This window comes from Artibeus jamaicensis, unplaced genomic scaffold, assembly GCF_021234435.1.
Source record: "Artibeus jamaicensis isolate MK-2021 breed Jamaican fruit bat unplaced genomic scaffold, CSHL_Jam_final scaffold_1283, whole genome shotgun sequence".
Taxonomy (NCBI): domain Eukaryota; kingdom Metazoa; phylum Chordata; class Mammalia; order Chiroptera; family Phyllostomidae; genus Artibeus; species Artibeus jamaicensis.
In genome coordinates this window covers 9,170,730-9,180,239 of record NW_026522028.1, presented here as the reverse complement: position 1 = coordinate 9,180,239, position 9,510 = coordinate 9,170,730, and positions in this window count along the sequence as shown.

The following is a 9,510-nucleotide window of genomic DNA, read 5'->3' as shown; positions in this document are numbered from 1 at the left end:
CAGGCCTGTGATCCATTATCTCAATTTACTAGGATAGCTGTGGAAAAATATGTAGATACACCTATGCAATATAAAGTGATGCTAAGAGATGATTGCATATCTATTAGAAGAGCTACGGTTAAAACTAGTGACCTCTGAGAGTGTTAGCAAGGATGTAATGCAGCTGCAGGTCCCACACACTGCTGATTTGGTGTACAGTGGTATAAGCATGTTGCAAAAGCACTTTGACATTCTCAAAAGTAACTTAAAGACACACCAATCATGTGATCTAGCTGTTCCATTCTTTGAAGCTTATCCAAGAAGAATGAAATTATATGTCCATATGAAGACATTTATGAGAATGTTTACTTCATGGAAAAGAAGAGAGGTCTTAAGCAAGACAAGAAGAGGAAATACAAAGAGGTAGAAGGAAATTTAAACATGTGGGATGGGTATTTAAATTTTATTGGTTGCAGTGCTGATTGCACAAATGTATACCTATATCTAAACTTATATTCTTAACCATAATGTTATACAGATTATGTTAAGCCAATTACATATTAGCGAAGCTGTTATAAAGTATGTAGGATGCATGAAAATATGTGCCTTAAAGGTAATACAGCATTACGTGCCAGAGTGGAAATCAGGAAAATTTAAGAGCTGATAATCCACCTTAAGAAAAAAAGGAAGAGAGGCTTAGGAACCTTCAGGACATCTTTAAACGTTCCAACATGAGAATTATAGGGGTACCAGAAGGGGAAGAGGAACAGCCATGAGTGGAAAACTTATTTGAACAAATAATAAAAGAGAACTTCCCCAATCTGGCAAAGGCAATAGACTTCCAGGAAATCCAGGAAGCTCAGAGAGTCCCAAAGAAGTTGGACCCAAGAAGGAACACACCAAGGCACATCATCATTATATTAGCCAAGAGTAAAATGAAGGAGAGAATCCTAGAAGCAGCAAGAGATAAGGGGACAGTCACCTACAAAGGAGTTCCCATCAGACTGTCAGCAGATTTCTCAAAAGAGACCTTACAGGCAAGAAGGGGCTGGAAAGAGGTATTCCACGTCATGAAATTCAAAGACCTACATCCAAGATTGCTCTATCCAGCAAAGCTTTCATTTAGAATGGAAAGACAGATAAAGTGCTTCTCAGATAAGATAAAATTCAAGGAGTTCATCATCACCAAGCCCTTATTATATGGAATGTTAAAGGGACTTACCTAAGGAAAAAAAAGAGAAAAAAGATGAACAGTGAAAGGTCAGCAAACTCACAGTTATTAAGAACCACACCTAAAACAAAAGCAAACTAAGAGGACAGTGAGATCAGGAGCAGAACCATAGAAATGAAGATCATATGGAGGGTTAGCAACAGGGGAGTGGGAGGAGGAGAAGGGGGGAGAATGTACAGAAAATAAGTAGCATAGACAGTAGGTAGAAAATAGATAGGGGGAGGGCAAGAATAGTATGGGAAATATAGAATCTAAAGAACTTGAGACACGTGGTCATAAACTAAAGGGGGAGGGGGGGGGGGGGGGGTGTGCGGGGTGGAGGGGAATGAAGGGGGGAAATAGAACTGTAATGGCATAATCAATAAAATATATTTTAAAAAAGAAAATGAAAAAGAAATAGTAATTTGGCACAAAAAATTAAAATTAAATAATAATATTAAGGTCAGAGAAATAAATTTTGAGCAAAATCATAAAGATATCGGTAAAATCAAAGTTGGTTTTTATTTTTGTAAAATAATTTTAATATGAACTCATGAGAAGATTGATCAAGAATATTAGTAGACTCAGATAATCAACACCAGGAATGTGGAGTATAATACCACAGATTCTGAAAGCATAAATATGTAATATTATCAGGAAATTCATTCCAATACATTTGAAATTACACACAATGACAGACTTCAAAGAGAAACACACATATCTTTAAGTCTTAGGAAATATCAATAGTTCTATTTCTATCAAGTAAATTTTGTTTAACTGAACTTCCTACAATGATTTTTATGCCTGGTGCCCTAAGCCATAAACTTTCTATATAACTGAAAAAATAAAGTAAAATAAAATCTATCTTGCACAAACCTCTTCCACAAAACAAAAAGAGTAAAAGCACTCTCCAAGATGTTTTATGGGATCTCTGTAAACTGCATAAATCTATGAAGAATATTATCTTCAGTTTATATCCTTCATAAGAAACAATAACAATGACAACTAATATTTTTATGACAAACAGAATCCTAAGATACATCAAATATATAATACAGCACGTACAATTTGGGTTTAAGCCAAGAATGAATTATTGTAGCTTCAACATTTAGAAATCAAATTAACAAAACAAAGTAACAAAACCAAGTCTCATCACAATAGGTATATTATTTGACATATTTTGCCATTCACTTATAAAATAATAAGTTATGATAACTGAAGAATATCATTAGTGTTGAAACACTGAGAAGTTACTCCTAAGATGAGAAAAGAATGCCTGCTATCACCAATTATAATCAACATTTTATAGATGTTCTAGCCAGGGCAACACTGCAAGAAAAAATTGTATAAGTTTTGAAAGGAAGAATTGAAATCAACCTTATTCAAGAACATGATTATGTTTACAGATTAAAAGCAACCTGAACATAATATATTTGAATTGCATAGAGAATTTAGCAAATACAAGGAATGGAATGAATGAATGACACTTAACAAGGATAGGCATTATCTCACAAAAAAACTACATGCACACACAAACTTATTAAGAGATGTAAATCTATTTCTTAAAGTTATAGTACATTTTTTCTGACTACTGTAACAAATTACCACAAATTGAGTGGTAATGAGCAGCACACATTCATTATTATTGGTAGGTGTTATTATTATATTTCTTTAGGGATAAAGGCTAGGATGGCTCTGCTAGATCCTGTGCTTGGATTTTTCACAGGCCAAAGTCCAGCTTTCAGCTGGTGTGCCTCTCATCATGAGCTCTGGGAAGAATTTCCTCCCCAGATCATTCAGGTAGGTGGCAGAATTTAGTTGTTTGTGGTAATAGGACTAAAGCCCTATTCCCTTGCTGACTGTCAGCTGTAGCTGACATTGTTTTCCCTGGCCTCTCTCCAGTCTTCACATTGGGCCATATATTATGACCCAACAATTAAATGTTGGAGCCTTCTCACACATGGAATCCATCTACCTTTCCCATTTCCGGCATATCTCTTTTGTCTCCAGCTAGAGAAAATCCTCTGCTTGTAAGGGTCCATGTGATTACATTGAGCCCACTCAGATAATCCAGTGTCTATTTTCAAGTCAGTTACATACCCTTATGTATCTACAAAGTGCCTTTGGCCATGTAACAAAATATATTGACAAGTTTCACAGAAAATGTATGGGCATATTTGTGGAGCAATCATTCAGTCTACCTCCAAGGAAGAAAATGTCTCCCTGGCAGACATGCCACATTTGATAAGAAAAAATTACCATCATTATATAATAGTCTATTTACTATTATTACCTATCACATTACCACTAAACTTATCTTTTGAAATATACACATTTACTGTCTGTTTTCTGAACAGGCTTTCCTTCAATAGTGTATGCCAATACATGATCCATATTTGACAAATGCTAGGAACTGAAAAAACACTTACGGGATGAACGAAATAATTTGGTTGAAAGAAGTTAAGCACATTATGTTTATTATATAAATAATTTTACCAGTAAAATAGAGTCCAGCAGAAGTAACAACTGCTTGATTGTGGTTGGTAGGGTAGTAACATGGGTGTAATGATTTATAGTTTTAATTTGAATATTTAATCTAAAATGTCATATGGTGTACTTGAGTGTGATATTGTTATATTGCAGAATTACATGCTTATGATTTTGTGTAAAAGATTTTGTAATACAAAGGGGTGTAATTTGTGCTGGACCCTGTGTATATTTAAGTATGGTATATACAAAAATGTTTACATTTAATACAAGTGATATTTTATTAATCTTTATCAAAGATTTTGCCTGTTCTCATACACTATTACATCAACATTTAACATTAGCATGAGAAATAGTAATTAAATTTTTTTCAATATTGCACTTAGGAATGCACTGAAATTATTTTTATTTGTATATAAACAGTACAGATATATTTATATATTATAATAAGAGAAAATTGGGGGTCTTTTGGTTATGGTACATTGAATCATTTTCATTTATAACACAGTTAGTGAATTTTTTAAATGTATTTCATTATAAAATTATGTGTGGCTTCTATATGAACTCTAATGTATTTTAATTAATTGAATAAATGTATACCAACCACCTGGCTAGTGTAGCTCAGTGGATTGAGCATGGGCCTGTGAACCAAAAGATTGCAGTTTAATTCCCAGTCAGGGCGCATGCCTGGGTTGCAGGCTAGTTCCCAGCAGGGGCCAGTTCTCAGCAGGGGATGCACCAGAAGCAACCATACATTGATATTTCTCTCCTCTCCTTCCCTTCCCCTCTAAAGATAAATAAATAAAATTTAAAATATGTATACCAACCAAAAGCTTCAAAGAAATAGACATATTACTTATCTGACAATGACGATATAAATCTTGACTGCATTCTCCACAAGACACATGGAGAGTAAGAGAAAACGATGCATCATTTTTCCAATGATAAATAAAAAGAAAACCTTCAGTTCAGTATTTTATATTCAACAAATTATTCTTCTAAACTGAGAGTGAAATAATACACATCCAGATAAGCAAACCTGAGACAATTTGCCACTGGCCAATCTGTATGTAATATAAGTAATGCTTAAGGAATGTATGTTTCCCAGGGTTGCCATAAGAAAATACCATCAACTGAATTGCTTTAAAAAATCAGCAATTTATTTATTATCTCACAGTTTTGGAGGCTAGAAGTCTGGAATCAAGCTGAAGTCAGGGCCATGCTCCCTCTAAAACTTATAGGAGATTCCTTCCTGGTCTCTTCCAGCTTCTAGTGTTTTGCCAGCAACCTTTGGCATTCTTTTGCTTGTACAGGTATTACTCCAAGTCCCCCATCTTCACCTGGCATTCTCCTTGGGTGTATCTTCGCAGTTTTCCCTCTACACATTTCTTTGCCTTTGTCCAATTTTATCTTTTTATAAGGATACCAGTCAGAGTCAATTAGGCAGTACCCTAATTGAAACTGGAAACGCCAGCATGCATGCAGCCTGCCATTAACAGACCCAATAAGCAGAGACAGGGATCGAATCTTTATGGGTGCTTTATTCACATGGCCATCGATCTGAGAAGATCAGGTTATGAACCCTAATAGTCTATCTTAAATTCCATTTTCAACTGACCCTCTTTATAATAAGAAATGTGTAGGTAAGGGGTTTGGAATTCAGGGCAAAAGTTAATCACATAATGGGGTTATGGGTAATCACATAATCCTACTTTGATGAGAAAAACAATAAAAGCCTGTCCAGGCAAGGGTCAGTGCACTCTCCCCTTGAGAGAGTGGCCAAGGTGCTCTCCCATTGAAAGAAGTGGCCGAAGGACTCTTATTTTAAGAAAATACCATACCATCCCTTTTTCTCCACAAGACTGCTGTAGTCTATACATTTATTTTTGTCTTCAGTCACAACATGCAGACTCTGCTGGCTGGCCAGAGTCTGCCACATTTTCCCAGTAGGCTTTACTTCAATAATTTAACTCGAGCACATCATCCATCCTTGGCACATGCTAGAAATTGAAGAGATATTAATGAGATAAATGAAATACATTCAAAGAAATTGAGAAAATAATGACAAAAGAAGAATCCACTATTTGTAAAGATCATTTGGCTAAAAACAAAAGTTGGATGTTTGTTTCCCTAAAGATGGAAAAAACATAATTTTCCTAGTTCTCTCCTTAAACACAACTAAAATTCCTGGACAAAAATATAAAAATATCCATAAACATAAAAATATTCTGAAAGATAGGGAGACTAAGGAAGAATGACTAGGAACCTCAGAAGCCAAAAAACAAGGTATTGGTTTCCATATCTTATTTTGCTGTTTTATTACCCTTTTACTTCATACATCTCAGACTTGGATCAGAAAAATCAGGCAATTTGAAATGCCAAAAGGTGTAGACAAGAAAAGTCTAGAAAAAAAGCCTGCTGTTTCTAGGTAAAGCACCAAGAAACAAATACAGGCAAACAGGACAGGAAATTTGTAAATAACAGTTCTACACTAAACAGCATCCTCATCCACAGAAGCATAGACCCAGTGGATGGCCTACAAGTTCAGCATTACAAGGCTATAAAGACTCATCCAAGCCCTGGCCAGGTACCTCAGTTGGTTATAGCATCAATATGATACTCAAAGTTGCGGGTTTAACCTCTGGTCAGTACTCATATAAGAATTAACCAGTGAACGTGTGAGTAATTAGGACAATAAATCAATATTTCTCTCTCTTCCTGCTTAAAATCAATAAATTAAAACGCTAAAATAAAAAAAAAAAGACTCACCTAAAACTGTCCCTCCTCCTGGGGATCAATTTTTCTCATTTACTGGGCATTCCAAAGAAAGAAAGAAGTGTGATTTCATTACACTCATGTGATGTAGATAGACGGTGAGATTTACCCCAAACACCTCTTAGAAAAGCTACAATTAAAAAAAAAATTATGACCATGAAAAGTGTTGACAAGAATGTAGGGCAATTAAGGCTCATACACTGTTGGTATGATAGAAAACGTTACAATAGTATTGCACTGCATATTGCAAAACTCTTTGAAATATGCTACAAAAGCTTAAAGATACAACTATTATATGATCTAGCAATACCAAACCTTCATGTTCATCATGTGTGTGTGTATATACAATGTATACATGGGGAAGAAGGAAGATTTAGGTAGAAACAGCAGGGTGGAATACAACTTTGTACAAGGAACCTGATGCGTGGAATGGATATGTACAGCATTTTGCTTCTGGTGGTGGTTTTTCAAATGTATAACTAAGTCAAAACTTACATTGCTCAGTTTAATGTTGTAAATTTTATTAAGCTCAATTATATTTTAATGAAGCTGTTATAAAATGTGAGCAACAATATTATGTGCAGGCAAAGACATATTTATAAAAATAAATGCAAATTATTGAAATTCATATTGTAAAATCCATCTTAAAATATTAGGGAAAATCAATAGTAAACTAGTAATAGAAATGAAACAATAAAAGTAAGGTCTGTGAGTGATAGTAAAGAAATACAAAGAGGAATTTAAAAAGCTAAAACATTTTTTTTTGGCGTGGGGCAGGGGGAGAAAGGAGATTTACAGAAACCTCTGGCTAGACATATTAAGAAAAAGCAAATATGTAATAAGAGCAATGCAAAAAGGAAATCTTCATGCTATCACCCAGAAACACATACATAATTATATTAATAAATTTATGCCAAAAAGTTTGATCTATGAAAACAGAAAATCTCAAGGAAGACATAGCTTGATAAACAATAAAATTTACAAAGTCTCAATTGTCCTATATCTTGTAAATAAACTATGTCTATCAAAAAATACCTTCACAAATGAATCCCATGTGCTAAAGCCTAAATTTATGAAGATTTCCATAGAGAGGTGGGCAAAAGTAGATTTACAGTTGTATTACAAATAATACAATAAATTAATAAATAACAATAAAAGAACAAAGAATAAAATTATTTCAGGTGCTCACAACTGTAAATCTATGTTTGCCCACCGCTGTATAATGTGGGGAGATAACACCAATCTCACACAAGGTTTTTCAAACAATATAAATGGTAAAAATGTTTCCCAAAATGCTTTGTGCAACCCCTATAAGTTTTACCCAAACTTATAAGGAAAATAAAAGGTAAATGAATAGTATATCCCACTTCTCCCAAAAAACACAACTTGTCTTTGACAAACAAAACAAAAAGTATTGCTCTGGCTGGTGTAGCTCAGGGGACTGAGTGTGGGCTGTGAACCAGGGGGTCAGTGGTTTGATTTCCAGTCAGGGCACATGCTTGAGTTGTGGGCTGGGTCTCTAGTGGAGGCTGTGTGAGAGGCAACCACACATTGATGTTTCTCTCCCTCTCTTTCTTCCTCCCTTCCCCTCTCTTTAAAAATAAATAAATAAATAATCTTTAAAAAATAAAATATTAGAAAAAAAGGAAAAAAAAAGTACTTAAGCTATAATAACCTCAGGAACATCCTGGGTGTAAACCAAGAATGAATTGTATTGATAAAAATTTCATTATTAAATAACCATTATGAGAATAAATGCATGAATAAATAAAATAACGAATCAATGTTTTTCTCTCTATGATAAAATCAATAAATAAGAAAAAACAACTTTCATGAAACAAAGGGCAAAATCATATCACCATTACAATAGGGGAAACAATATGACCAAGTTTACCATCCATTAATGATTTAAAAAAACTTTAAAAGTATACCAAATATTATACTTCATGGTGAAATATTGAAAACCTCCCTCACATTGCTAAAATTAAATGATAAATTTAGCAAGATCTTTGGATTCCATACATTAAATATGAACATATATTTTTTAGAGAATAGCGAGTGCTACTGATCTTTTTGTATACAACATAAGAAATGGGACATAAAAATGTTAAATCACTATATTATACACCTGCAACTAATATAACCAATATAAGATTGTATGCCAACTATACTTAAGTAAAAATAAATTAAAAAAACAGAAAAGGGAAAATGGCACAAAACCCCTATATTATAAGGTTATATTGTTAACCTTGTTTTCCATATACTGTTCAGACAAAACTTGAGATTTTAACCTTTATTGTTGTCATTTATTTCTCATCTTATGGTAATAGAGACCTCAAGATATTTACTCTAAACTTGACATTTAATTCTAGTAGAACAACAACAACAAAAACGGTATTATCCATGACCAATTTACAAATGGTGTTACTATTTTGATAATGTTACTAAGGGATCAACTTCACAAATTAAATTATTTTCCTCACATCTTGCTTAATTTTGCTTATTATTTTTCTTTTCTCTTTTCTAAATCCCTTGTCTAACTTCTTCCTAATGTCTTAACTCATTCTGTACTATTTTAACATAAGAAAGCAAAGTGTAGATCTTTTAAAATTTATTGATGATATGTCATCATAACATGCTTTTTTACTTATATATTTATGTACATTGTCTTGGTCCCTTCAGGCTGCTATAACAAAATACTATACACTGGGTTCCTTATAAACAAGAGAAATTTATTTCTCAAGTTCTGGAGGCTGTTAAGCCCAAGATCAAGATGCCATCAAATTCAGTGTTTGGTGACATCCTGCTTCCTGGTTCACATATGTTTATTTTTTCCCCTGTAACTTCATATGGTGGAAAGGATGATGGAGCACTCTGGAGCTCCCACAGGCCTCCTCTGGTCATACCATCACACTGAGGGTTAGGTTTCAACATATGAATATTGGTACACAAACATTCAGTCTGTAGCATACATATATGGCATGTGTAAAGTATAAAATATTCAAAAATGATGATACATAACCCTCTTCAGGATTAATTGTGATTAGCTGAGAAGTGTG